General features: G+C 43.0%; 1 protein-coding gene across 4 annotated transcripts in view; it reads left to right on the plus strand.

Moving 5' to 3' along the window:
• The window catches only part of LOC143293783 (putative sodium-coupled neutral amino acid transporter 11), a 159195-nt gene that overhangs the window by 104829 nt on the left and 39535 nt on the right, over positions 1–14831 (plus strand). The gene's annotated exons all lie outside the window — the stretch shown is intronic.

A 14831-nucleotide genomic window follows, 5' to 3' on the forward strand; every position in this document is an offset into this window, starting at 1 on the left:
TTGTATGTGTTGTGTGTGTGTGTGTGTGTGTGTGTGTGTGTTTTATCTGTTTGTGTGTGTTCTCACGTCCTTTCGTTAACACACACGCACACACACACACACACACACACACACACACGAAAACACTCGTAAGATATTGTTCACATTCCCCTTCACGGGGGGGGGGGGGGGGGGGGGGGGCTGAGGTCTAATGTAGATAAACCACCTTCAGTTCTCACACACACACACCCACACACACTCTCTCTCTCTCTCTCTCTCTCTCTCTCTCTCTTTCTCACTCTCTCTCTCTCTCTCTCTCTCTCTCTCTCTCTCTTGAAAAACAAACTGGGCTTCTAAGGTTCGTGATAAACTAGCAACGTATGGTTTCTTTTTCGTATGGGAAAATCAGGGGGTGGGTTGTGTTAACTCTTTTATAAAGTTGTTTCCACAAAGACTTGTCGATTGTGGTTGGCAAAAATGGAATAGTCACATTAATGATAGCGATAGATTCTTAGAGGACAGGAAATTTTAAACCAATCATAACATAGAACCTTACCTTATGGTTGATCTCAATAGATATGTAAGGTATATACTAACAGGATTTCCATTTAGAATTTCTGATATTGCGGTACATTGTTTCAGATACAAAGAGCGCAATGTGAATATGATGAAATGCCCTTTGTGCAGAAATGCCACTGAGGTTTATTTTTTTACTCGTTGTCCCGCCCTTGATGATCTTAGATTTCAGTTTATACCAGCCAAGTATTATAAAAACCCTAGAGACTTACTTTCATGACTTCTGGCTGTTAGAAATGAACTTGTAATAAACAATTTTGCTGTATTCTTATACCAAGCATTCAAAAGAAGAGAAATTGTTAGCTCTTGACCAATGACGTAGTATTTCTGTTATAGTGTGCGATATTGATAGTCACAGCTTATGTTGTATCCAATTCGGCACTTATATATATATATATATATATATATATATATATATATATATATAATATGTTGTTATGTTCATACCCCTTCATATATGGCTTTGGCCTTAATGAATGAATTCCAATTCCAATTCCAATTCCGATTCCAATTCTCTCTCTCTCTTTCTCTCTTTGCCTAAGAAACAGACAGAAACACAGAGAGAGACAAAGAAACATATAGACAAGAGACCAGAGAGATGGATAAAAACTGGAAGAAACAGGAAAGCCGATTAGTCAGGCAGACAGTACAAGGCTTGCAACAGGTCTGATGACCACAACCAAAGAACTGGCTGTTCCCACTGCCTGCAGCATTGAACGAAGGAAGGGGAGGGGGGGTTGGAGTGGGGGAGAGAGGGAGGATGTATGTCCTTGGGAGGAGGTGGGGGTCCCTGACGAATGGCCCCATGGTCCCAGGAGCTCTGGCAGATTAATGACTCCAGACTTACGGCGGACACACCACATCCAGCCAATCGATGAAGTCTTTGACGGGCCCCCACACGGCTGTTTACTGGGCGGGGAGAGAGAGCCCCGCTCTTCTCTGTGGTGCTCGCCGTGAAGGAAAAGTTTTCATGGACAGCTGGTACACACAATGCCTCCAGTCAGTGTCCGACGCCGCGCTGGTTTATGGAGAAAACAGCGAAGGAGGAAAATATATATTATTACCCGCGCGCGCGAGCGCTTGTGTGTGTGTGTGTGTGTGTGTGTGTGTGTGTGTGTGTGTGTGTTGATTTATATTAGGTTTGTGTATTTAGGGGGAAAATGTTTTTTTTAGTTTTTTTTTTAACAGATACACTTACAAACAGAAAGGAAAAAAAAAAGAAATGAGATATATATGGCGCTGTACTGCGGCAACAGGTTCTCCTTGGGGAGAGTAGTCCGAATTTCACTCAGAGAAAAAGCAACACATCACAATGCAATGCAATGCAATTCAATGCAGTCTCATTACAGACATGTATTTTGTTTTTGTTTCGCTATAAGAGTTATATGGCTAAGTTCTGTTCCCTTCACTAATTTTTTTTATGCTGACTTGCTGATCGTTATTGCAGGAATGGTTAGAGTGAAAACAGTCACAATCGACAAATCATTCAAAGTCAGATTTGATATAAAGAGCTAAATCATCAGAATATGAAGAGACGAATAAGGGAGCCAAGAGAGGATCCTTGTTGCATACCATATCTTATTTCTTGCTAGACTGTTGTTTGAAGATTTCATACGAACCTGAAGGATCAGAAGGATAATCTGATTTAGGAAATGGAAAAAGTTTTGCATGTTAAAAACACATGGAAACTAGTTTTTTTTTTCTCGATGCAAAGCACCGAAACGATAGCAGAAAAGCACACATGCTAAATATGTGTCTTTAAACGTATGAGCAATGACCATAAACAAAGTCAAAATAATTAAAAGTTTTCAGTGCGTTCACGTCTATATTCGTAAAACTCTGGACTAATTGAAACCCGTGTAGCAGTTCACAAGAAATCACCGTCCATGAACTGTCTCTGTCTGTCTGTCTGTCTGTCTCTTCTTTTCTCCTTTCTTATTTTCTTCTTTTATTTCTTTATTTTCTTTTTTTCGTTCATTTTTTATGCATGCATAAATTTATTCATTTCGTTCTATCATAATCGTGACAAATGTCCAAGTAATATTGGTGATGGTGGTAGTCAATGCAATAATATGTTTCACTTGCCATACGTAGATTTCAGAGGCAGTAACAATACTGTACCTTTTGAAGACCGGGATGTTTCTGGAACTTGTATACTGATGACATCTCTCTCTCTCTCTCTCTCTCTCTCTCTCTCTCTCTCTCTCTCTGTGACTCACTTTCCAATCCATCTGTCAATCTTAGTGTGTACGTGGAATAAGCTCTCTGATAACCTCCGTCATTCTGATTCCCTCGCATCTTTTAAATCTCGTCTCAAAACTCACCTTTTCCCTCAGCAATAAGTTCAGTTGTGGCAGGTCCACTTCCTTTGCGTTAGCTGTGCTTGACTATGTGTGTATACATATGTATGTGTACATAACTACATGCATGTATATGAATGTGTATTGTGTGTGCGTGTGTTTATGTAAGTTTGTGCCTGCGTATGTGTTAGGGTAGCTGTTAGATACACATGTATGTTAAAATGTGTGTATGCATTGTGTGTGTGTGTGTGTGTGTGTGTGTGTGTGTGTGTAACATTGATGTAATGTTTTATCTTAACAAAAGCGTTTTTGTAAAGCACCTAGAGCAGATTTCTGGATAGTGTACTATATAAGTATCCATTATTATTATTATTGCGTGTGTGTGTGTGTGCATGTGTGTGTGTGTGGGGGGGGGCGTTGTTTTCTTTATTGTGTATGTCCTTCTGCATGAATACCTTTTCGCTTCATTTACGTGTGTGCTATTTGTAATAGATGTAGATTAGCAAGGACAGATTGGAAGAATAGGTTATGCCTAAAATCTTAATCCTTGAATAAAAACGTGTTTGAGTTCTGAGTTCTCTCTCTGTCTCCTCCCCCTATCTCCCCCTCTCTCTCTCTCTCTCTCTCTCTCTCTCTCTCTCTCTCTCTCTCTGAGAGAAAACCTATAACATGGTTTCCCTATTAAAACGCCTTTTTCATGTGTTGGGCAACGAATAAAAAGGAAAATGGAACAAAGAAAAAGGGAGGAAAATAAGATAATAATACAAATAACGAAAATCGATTTTTTCCCTCCAGAAGAACACTTCTTCACACACACTCAAGCCATGTTGTTATTTTTCGGTTTTCGATGAAATATTGTTGGAGTTTTAGAACTCAAAGAAAATCAATACCATCATCTCTCTAGGAGCTGGATGTGTGTGAACAAGAGGGAGAGGGATTGGATCGACTGGTGTGTTGGTACACGTGTGTTCGTGTGAATGCGCTGTGAATGCGTTCTGCATAGTGTTTAGAAAGAAGACAGTCTTGATCTGGGCGAATGAACGGAGAAGAGAAAGCAGGATTTACATACCCTCTAAACCCATCTAGAGTAACGCAGTCCGAAGAGTCCAAGTAAGGAAATGGCGACCGAAGACATTGTGGCCTGTCGTCTTGTTCTTGTTCACGTTTTCACAGTGTCTGTCCAGACCGTCTGACGATTGACATTGTCCTCTCTCCGAGTCCTGTCTGGAGCCATGGAGTTTGGTGTGCAGCAGGGTTGGTGTCGTCCTCTCCAAGTCCTGTCTGGAGCCATGGAGTTTGGTGTGCAGCAGGGTTGGTGTCGTCCTCTCCAAGTCCTGTCTGAAGCCATGGAGTTTGGTGTGCAGCAGGGTTAGTGTCGGCCACACGGGGTGTCTGACCCTCCTTCAGGAGGGGACAGGACTGAAGAATGTGTTCTGGTGTTCAGTCTTCGAGACCATAGGACCAGGTGGGAGATGGTACCAGCTTCATCTTCCTGAACAGGCGGGCAATGAGACGGCCATGACCAGCTCGTAATCCAGTGATCATTACCTGTTGCCAGCGTTCAGGAAGTTGATATGCATCCCCAGTTGTTCTCGGTCGTAGCATTGCCTTCGCGAGAGTCTTCTTCTCTGCGAACCTGACGCTGTTTTCTAGTTGACTTCCTTTTGCTCCGAATTTGGCGAGCTGATCTGCTGCTTCATTGCTTGGGATTCCTTAAAGGGCTGGCACCCACTGCGGGACTAATCGTATTCTCTTAGCAACGTCTTCTTGGGGTCTTTCCATGAGGCGAGGAAATTTTGTCTCCTGCAAGGCCCTCCAGAACAGGCAGCGCATCAGAGAGGAAGACAGCTTCTGGCCTGTAAGCTCAATCGTGCCTCAGTCCCGCAACAGCTCTTCACTAATAGCAGACATGCTTGTCAGCGGCAGTGAAGGGGTTAATGCCTGAAGACCTCCGTCTGCGATAGTCACCTAAACTTCCTGCTAGGGACTAGAGAACTTGTCTGTTGCCATGACGCCACCCGAACCATGTTGCTGCGTTTCATATATATATATATATATATATATATGTGTGTGTGTGTGTGTGTGTGTGTGTGTGTGTGTGTGTGTGTGTGATAGTCAGTCGTGTCCGACTATGACCATCAGAACAGCAGAGGAGGCAATTGCTGTTCCGACTATTTGAGCTAGAATTTGATTATAGTGGAGAGTGTCTTGCCCAAGTTACATCCCCACTCTCTCGGCCAAGAGGGTTTTAGGACAGTCGGCGTTGGGATGGTTCCCAAAGGCCAACTAGCCCACAAGGCTGCAGCACTAAGAGCCAGTGCAATTTTCCCTCCTAGTTTGAGAGTCATAGTCCTTCACAATAGACTAAGTTTCATAAAACGTTAAATAAATGACAAAAAGGCACACCTGAGTGACACACCTGAGTGACAGTCTCGATAGTTTCTACGTGATTCAAGTTGTGAAACCACGATCTGCAACTGTGGAGAATCACGTTAGTACAGGTCGTGACGCTGTGTCGGAGTAAGTTGTCACAGAGTCCAGACAGAACGAAGTGAAAAAGAGTTTGCGCGAATTTCCCGACACCCAGGTTCCAGAATATGTCTTTGTCTGTCTGTCGGTCGGTCGGTATCTCTCTCTCTCTCTCTCTCTCTCTCTCTCTCTCTCTCTCTCTCTCTCTCCTGTGTCCTCTCTCTCTCCCTCTCTCTCTCTCTTTGTGTGTGTGTGTGTGTGACTCTCTCTCTCCCTCTCTCTCTCTCCCTCTCTCTCCTTCTCTAAATAGCTACATCCTAATCTGTTCTATTACTTGTAATTAGTGCTTAGTTTTTGTTCTTGGGTTTGATTATTGTATGTTTCCCACTTTATGCTGTGTATATTATGAATTGTTCGCACACCCCTTCACTGGGGGCCATGGCCTATAATGAATAAATCATCCGTATCTCTCCTTCTCTCCCCCCCCCCCTCTCTCTCCCTCTCAATCTCTCTCTCATTCTCTCTCTCTTTCTCATTCTCTCTTTCTCTCACTCTGTCTCTGTGTCACGCTCTCTTTTTGTCTCTCTATCTTTCTGTCTCTCCCTCTCTCTCCCCCCTCTCCCTCCCTCTCTCTCTCTCCCCCTCTCTCTACCCCTCTCTCTCATTCTCTCTCTCAAGTTCCAGATCGATGAAGGGTTTGTATACTGTCTGAGGTTTATGAATAACACTCGATTCGATTGAATAGCCTGGTGAATATGTACAGATAAGATAAGAGCAGGCCCTCAATATCGTCTAATCTTTTTCCTTGCAATGCGGTATGTCGTGAGTGTGCGTGTTTCGTTGTGCTCAGATATGGCTTGGGAGATTTCTCATCTCATCCGCTCGCCAGCAATGGTGGATACAATGATTAAAAACGCGTGCGTGCGTTTGTGTGTGTGTGTGTGTGTGTGTGTGTTCCGTCTTTGTGTGTGTGTGTGTGTGTGTGTTCCGTCTTTGTGTGTGTGTGTGTTGGGGGGGGGGGGGGGTGCCTATGTTTGTAAAACCTAGCTCTCTAGGACACATGAATATGAACTAATCATACATAAATGAGTGAATGCTGAGAAATACACAGTGTTCCACGTAATGTGTTTCGTTTTTTTTTCCCTGTCAAGCTGTTGACGGCTGACATTTAGGTCTGCTGTCTATACTTTCTGGTCACTGTGACGTGACGTGTGTATATACTTCGCGGAAAGTTAAAGACAACATATATATATATATGTGTGTGTGTGTGTGTGTGTGTGTTATCGATAGATAGATATGCATATAAAAATTAAATCGAGAGATGACTGAACTCAAGCAGGCAGTAGCCTATATGGTCAACCACTGGGCTCTCACTGAACACAAACGGCTGTTAGTTCAGGCAAAAAACTGCACCACGAACAGCTTGAAAAGAATCGATTTTCAGACGAAAATGGACAGCTATTCAGCGGCTTATAAACTATAAGCTTGCTAGCTGTCGATTTTCGTTCTAAAAAAAGATGGAAGTGCATTTGCAAGAAAGCACTTCTGGTTATTAGTGGTGCTCATTAAACTGACTGCTTCACACATCGCTGTTTGCCTGAACGTCAGTATCATTGTGGTGCTCATTAAACTGGCTGCATCACACATCGCTGTTTGCCTGAACGTCAGTATCATTGTGGTGCTCATTAAACTGGCTGCATCACACATCGCTGTTTGCCTGAACGTCAGTGTCATTTCATCATGCCTCCATGAAGACAAGTTTTTAAGTACCCAGTTGGGTCTTAAATTTGTGTGTCTGTGTGTGTGTGTGTGTGTCTGTGTGTGTGTGTGTTGTCTGTGTATGTGCTTCGGTATGTATGTGATTCATTGTGTGAGTGTGTGTGTGTGTGTGTGTGTGTTGTCTGTGTGTCTATGTGTTTCGGCTTGTTTGTATGAATGTGTGTATTTTCGTGCGTGCGTGCGTATCTTTTGTGCTTTTTATGAAGTGACTTTGTAAGCTTTCTGATTTTCTTAATGGGGAAAAAGGAGGGGAAGGCGGCTACCGATCCAGATTAGACATCTGGAAAGTAAGCTGTCTGCGCGATTCCATTGACACCTTCGCCCTTCTCCTTTTGCCGCGTTGGCACGCAACTTGGACATGTTTTCGCTTAAGTTTGAGTGTGTGTGTGTTGTGTGCAGAGTGGGGGGGAGGGGGGTGGCGGGGGGGGGGAGGGAGTGGATGGATGGTGGTTGGGTGTTCGTGCGTTTATGTGTGCACGTGTGTGTGTGTGTGTGTGTGTGTGTGTGTGTTTCTGTCTGTCTGTCTCTCATACACACACACACACCCTCGGTCTCTCTCACACACGCGCACACACATACACACACACACACACATACACACACACACACACACACACACACACACACACACACTCATACTCACACACACATACACGCACAGGCGACAAACACACACACACACACACACACACACACGCACACACGCCCACCCACCCCACCGCTCTACACACACACAGAAGCAGACACACGCAGATACAGACACACTAACACATACACACGGAGACAGACAAACACACGCACGCACGCACGCACGTGCAACCCCCCCTCGCCCCCCCCCCCCCCCCCCCCCCCCCCCCACACACACACACACCCTCTGCTTCCAGAATTATACGTGAAACACAAGAAAACGATAGTTGGTTATCGATCGCTTCAGCCAACACTGGCAAATACCACTCCACCAGGAAGTCTAGTTTTACGTTTCTGTTGTTGTTTTTTTGTTTCGTTGCTGTTATTATTTTTCTGAAAACATTTTATTTTAGTGTGCTTGTCAGTTTGTTCATACATACCCATGCCAAATGACTCACTTGACAGAAGAAGAAGAAAAAGATTCGTGGTGGAAAGTCATGATTAGATAACCGAGTCTGTTGATTGGTTTGTATGAATATTTCTGTTTTTTGTTGATGTTGTTGTTGTTCAATTTCATTCGTTTGTTGGAGTGCTTGCTTTGTGTTGTTTTGAATTCCAAAGTAACAGGCTATAACGCCAACCACACATGACCGCTACACGGACACTTATGTTGCAAATTGAGATCAACGTATCCTTGGGTGGTCCCAGATATCCATTTGATACATTTAAAAAAAAATAACAACAACAACATAAAAACAAAACTCGACCATCGGCCAACAATGTTGCGATTTACTTAGTTAACTGCAATTGATAACTAACTAACGTTTACAAAGCACAGGTCCAAGACAAAGCAGTTATTGACAATATAGTGTTTTTGAAATATCCTTGTCGATACTTACTTTTTCAAAGTCCTACCTTCGCATTCTTATAGTCATCGTCAAGACACATCTCCAGTTATAAGTGTGGACACGAGAGAGAGAGAGAGAGAGGGAGGAGAGAGAGATGGATGGTTTATTCATGTAAGACCATTGCCCCTCATGAACGGGGTAAACAATGTATACAACAATATGGTATCTGCATTTGACTAATAATCATAATCTTAATCCTAATGAGTTCAGTAATCGATTGAAGTCATTACCGATCGCAAATGCTTTGTATAAATATATCGAAAAATTCTTCACAATCCTTTCATTACAAGAAACCATAAGTAAGCTTAACCGTAGTTGACTTGGATACCTATAGAATTTTGATGGAATATATCGTGTTCTCACATCAGTCAATGCTGGACAATACAAAACAAAATGCAACTCATCTTCTTTTCCAGTTTTGCCTAATGGACAATCTAATACTTTTTTCAGTATGCTTACTGTAACGTAATCGATGCTGAGCAGTTTCAGAGATACCAAATCTAAACTTAGTCATGACAAATTTCAAGTGTCTATCTAAATCTATTCGCAGGTACAATTTAATATCATGAACAGTACAAAACGTTCGATATATTTCAAATCTATCGCTACTTTTAAAATGGAGAGAGAGAGATTTGACACATTGACATTTTAGTGTCATTGGCCATGAGGTCTTTATCACATGAGTGGATGCGTCAGCAATTTTTCATCGCATAACAAAACGTTAGAATAAGCGAATGGATATAGTGACAGCAAATTTTTAAACGAAACAAAGTTCTTCAATACAAGAAAACAAAATGGTAAATAGATGCCAACAGTGATTACAGAAGAAAATGTCAAACCTCTCTAACCACGCAATTTGTAGCTGTGTGTGTGTGTGTGTGTGTGTGTGTGTGTGTGTGTGTGTGTGTGTGTGTGTGTGTGCTTGTGTGTGTGTGAGAGAGAGAGAGAGAGAGAGAGAGAGAGAGAAAGGAGAGGGGGAGAGAGAAAGAGATAGAGTGTGTGTGTTTGTGTGTGTGAGAGAGACAGATATACAGATACAGAGATAGGGGGGAGAGAAAGAGAGAGTGTGTGTGTTTGTCTGTGTGAGAGAGAGGGATGGTGGAGAGAGAGAGAGAGAGAGAGAAAATTCACACACGTCAAAGAAAATTTTGGATTCAATATCTAATCCCTCGTAAACCAAATCCTGAATTGTGGTGTTTGGGAAACACAAGAAGAAGCCATGTTTGTTTCCATCACACGTTATTCGCTGATCTTCGTTTCCTGTGGTGAAACCCTGGACAAGATCGATGATGGACGACCAGCAGGTGAACGTCTGTCAGCCTGTGTGGGCAGTGATGCTGGCTTCTTCACTGTTTTTGGGATTAGGTTGGGTTGGGTCGGGTCGTGTTGTGCTGTGCTGTGCTCTCTCTCTCTCTCTCTCTCTCTCTCTCTCTCTCTCTGTGTGTGTGTGTGTGTGTGTTGTCACGACAGAATTTCTCTATGTGAAATTCGGGCTGCTGTTCTCTCCCTGGTGACAGCACGTTGCCATAGTGCAACGCCACCTCTTTTTCTTTCTTTCTCTCTTTCTTCTTCTTCGTCGTCGTCTTCTTCTTCTGTCTGTAAGTGTATTCGGTTTACTATCAAAACATTTGTTTTTGTCTGTAGAATCTCGCCACAGACAAAACCCTTTAGTTGTCGTGGGCTCTTTTTAACGTGCGCCAAGCGCATTTTGCACAAGGAACCTCAGTTCTCATCTGATTGGCTATCACCTAGACTTCCACTCAAGAGGGAGAGGTGAGGGGGGGGGGGGAGGGTCGGAGGGGGGAGTGGGTAAATTCCCGGTCTGTGTTTCGTGGACGTTCGCTTTCTTGGCGGTCGCATTACGTCCGGGCCACAGCCATGTCTTCTGTTGTATTGTATTGAATTGTATTGTATTGTATTTCTCTTTTTATCACAACAGATTTCTCTTTGTGAAATTCGGGCTGCTCTCCCCAGGGAGAGCGCGTCGCTACACTACAGCGCCACCCTTCTCCCCCCCCCCCCCCTCCCACCCCCCTGCGTGCAGTTTTATTTGTTTTTCCTATCAAAGTGGATTTTTCTACAGAATTTTGCCAGGAACAACCCTTTTGTTGTCGTGGGTTCTTTTACGTGCGCTAAGTGCATGCTAGCACACGGGACCTCGGTTTATCGTCTCATCCGAACGACTAGCGTCCAGACCACCACTCAAAGTGTAGTGGAGGGGGGGATAAAATATCGGCGGCTGAGCCCGTGATTCGAACCAGAGCGCTCAGATTCTCTCGCTTACTCGGCGGACGCGTTGCCTCTAGGCCGTCACTCCACTCCGTTGTCCACGTGAAGCTGTGGTATTTCTCATTGTTCAGTCACTTCAGTTCACAGTTCAGTTTCTCAAGGAGGCGTCATTGCGTTCGGACAAACCAATATACGCTACACCACACCTTTGAGGCCTTGAGAAAAAACCCTAAAAAAATGAAATTAAGTTAATGAATGAATAAATACGTGAATAGATGAATGAACGGATCAATAAATAGAAGTATGAATGAATGAATAGATAAATAAGATGAAATATCGAATGAATATATGGATGAATAACTAAAAATAAATGATGAATTTAAAAGCACAGAAAATAGTAATAACATCATCATCATCATCATCATTATAAATTGATAAACAAATACTAATGAATGAGAATATAATCAGTTCTCTTGCATCGTCTTCACTCGTGGCATTTTGAACCCAAAAAATCGTTCATCTTTTTCCCTCTGTTCCTCTCCACCGCTTTTGTGAAAGTCTCCAAGACAAGAGATTCTTCAGAATGTTGTCTGGAATCAGACAGTTGGAATGTTTCTCTGATTAGAGAACTGGGATTCCAGCCACGCCTGCCGGCAGTTCACAACGTGAAGAACAATGAGACTACTTCTTCTTCTTCTTCTTCTTCTTCTTCTTCTTCTTCTTCTTCGTCTTCTGTGTTGGGGCTCATGTACGTTTATGTGTATTTGACTGTGCTTTCATATCTGTGAAACTGCATGTTTGGTGCATATCTGTTATGCATATGCGTGTGAATGTGTGTCTGAATTTTTTACATTTGTTTGCTTATGTATCATCATTGTTGTCTTTTTTATTTATTTATTTATCTATTTATTGTATTATTATTGTTATTATTATTATTATTATTATTATTGTTGTTGTTGTTATTTATCTATTTATTTAAAAAAAATTATTATTTTTTTATTTAGTCATTTATTTAGTTATTTATTTATATGTTTATTTATTCATTTATTTTATTTTATTTATTTATTTATTTTGTACGCTTATAGTTGACTTCATCAAGTTTTTGCGCCTTATACATATTATTAGTAGTAGTAGTTCTTTTTTTTATGTATGTATCTTTTCTTTTTTTTTCTCAAGGATTGACTTGGGTTAGGCTGCTGGTCAGGCATCTGCTTGGCAGATGTGGTGTAGCGTATATGGATTTGTCCGAACGCAGTGACGCCTCCTTGAGCTACTGAAACTGAAACTACTACTTCTTCGTTCTTGGGCTGCAACTCCCACGTTCACTCGTATGTACACGAATGGGCTTTTACATGTACGACCGTATTTGCCCCGCCATGTAGGCAGCCATACTCCGTTTTCGGGGGTTTGCATGTTGGGTATGTTCTTGTTTCCGTAACCCACCGAACGCTGACATGAATTACAGGATCTTTGACATGTGTATTCGATCTTCTGGTTGCCGAAGGGGGGTTCAGGCTCTAGCAGGTCTGCACATATGTTGACCTGGGAGATCGGAAAAATCTCCAGTCTTCACCCACCAGGCGCCGTTACCGAGATTCGAACCCGGGACCCTCAGATTGAAAGCCCAGTGCTTTAACCACTCGGCTATTGCGCCCGTCAGCATTGAGACATCTTCCAGACCTGGCCAGTGAGGGCCAGAGTCCACTCTGCAAGAGACTGGGATCGGATTTCTGGGAGTGCACTTAGGGGCAGGGTGGTGGCTTTGATTGATGGGGGCAGGTAGGGTCAAGGGCGTCCACAGAGGCCTCCAAAGCTTGATTCTTCTTCTCCTCCTCCTCCACCATCACTTTCTTCTTCTTCTTCGTCGTCGTCTTCTTCTTCTTCGTCGTCTTCTTCTTCTCTTCCTCCTCCTCCTCCTCCTTCTTCTCTTCCTCCCTCAACTTCTCCTTCTTCTTCTTCTTCTTCTCACTTACCGAGATCTAATTTTCCGAACAACCTGACCTTCAACGCTTTTGCCAATCGGTTGTTAAACTTAACTGTAATCTCTCTCTCTCCCTCTCTCTCTCTGTCTCCATCTCTCTCTCTCCCCCTCTCCCTCTCTCCTTCTCTCTCTCTCCCCCTCTCTCCCCCTCTCTCTCTCACTCTCCCTCCCTCTCACTCTCTCTCCCTCCCTCTCTTTCTCTCTCTCTCTCTCTGTCTCTCTCCCTCTCTTTCTCTCTCTCTCCCTCTGTCTCTCTCCCTCCCTCTCTTTCTCTCTCTCTCTCTCCCTCTGTCTCTCTCCCTCCCTCTCTCTCTCCCCCTCTCTCCCTCGTGATCCCCACTGTCGTGTAAATCAGTGTTCCAGGTGTACTGGTGGGATGGTGGAGGGGTTCGTGGGGAGAGGGTAGGGGTGGCGGGTAGGGGAAGACAATCGATCAGCATCGATCTTGTGGCGCGGCTGTCGCAGAGGAGGGGAGAGAGAGGGAAGGAAAGGTAGATGGGGAAAGAGAGAGAGAGAGGGGGGGGGGAGACAGACAGAAACAGAGAGAGAGAGAATGCGAATGGTTTATTCACCAGGCCATGGCCCCTCATGGAGGGATAAGTGAACAAACACTATTACAAAACAATCAAGAACAAAATCAGAGTTCAACAAAATAACACTTGACATGAGAAACAATAGTTCATGACATACTACGAGATTACAATTTCTCTAAGTTCGAACGCTTTATGTAAGAAACATGATAGATTATGCGCGTCACGTTGTCTTGTGGATGACATCAGAAGACTTAAAGGCACACGGATATTGGAAATACTTGTGTGGAATAATCTTTAGTCTAATGTCACAAAGGACTGGGCAGCATAAAACAAACTGTAATTCATCGGCCTTGAATGTTTTACATAGTGGACACATAAGATCTCTTTCATTGTGTTCTCTGTATCTATAATAATGTACAGCCAGATCTGATACACCTTACCTAAATTTTGTCGTTATATATCTTAAGAGAGAGAGAGAGAGAGTGTGTGTGTGTGTATCTGTCTGCCTCTGTGTGTGTGTGTTGTGTGTGTGTGTGTGTGTGTGTAGGTTTCGGTATGTGTGTGTGTGTGTGTGTAGGTTTCGGTGTGTGTGTGTGTGTGTTTGACAGCCAGCCCTCCAGACATAGAGAGAGACATAGAGGAAGTCCGAGAGACAGACAGAGAGAGCGAGCGAGAGAGAGAAACGAAACGAAATGAATTTTATGTCAGATGGGTAATGAAATAAGCATTGCTACTTTTTTTTTACATCCAGCCCTCTGGGCACACACACACATAAAATAGACAAAACAATACACAAGACAATAGATACATTAGAATAGTTATCCACAGGTCACACACACACACACACACACACACGCATATATATATATATATATATCCTTGCCCACATAAGCATACGCGCACGCGCTCACACCAACAGAAAGCGAGAGAGAGAGAGGGGGGGGGCGGAGAGGCACACAAAACAGTTTGCACTGAAGCAAGACTCCCATTCTTTGTGAGCACCGGTCGAAAAAAAGAAAGAAAGAAGAAACAAACAAACAAAAAAACTGCAAAGCAATTGTCCATGGTTATGGTAACATACAGACTAAGAATTGTGCTTGAGCGAGAGAGAGAAAGAAAGACAAAAGTTGAAATTGTATCTTTTATTTGACTATTAAAAAAGGTGTGAGCAAAAAACAACAAACAAAAAAAAAAGAAGATATGGCTCCATGTGTTTTTGTTCAGTAGATAACGTCCACGTCTAAATGAATTTCACTGGGCAAGCTGTTGCCATCTCTTCATTTTGCTCAGGGTACGGTCGATGTGAACGACAGATGTGCGAAACTGCGGCAGGCTGAATTTAAACATAGAGTGAATTATATCATGTTTAGAAATAACGACCGTACAAAAAATACACACGGTTTTTTTTTCTTTTAATTCTGATCGTCCTGTTTGTCAGATATTTTGTTTG

This window comes from Babylonia areolata, chromosome 19, assembly GCF_041734735.1.
Source record: "Babylonia areolata isolate BAREFJ2019XMU chromosome 19, ASM4173473v1, whole genome shotgun sequence".
NCBI classification, from domain to species: Eukaryota; Metazoa; Mollusca; class Gastropoda; order Neogastropoda; family Buccinidae; genus Babylonia; species Babylonia areolata.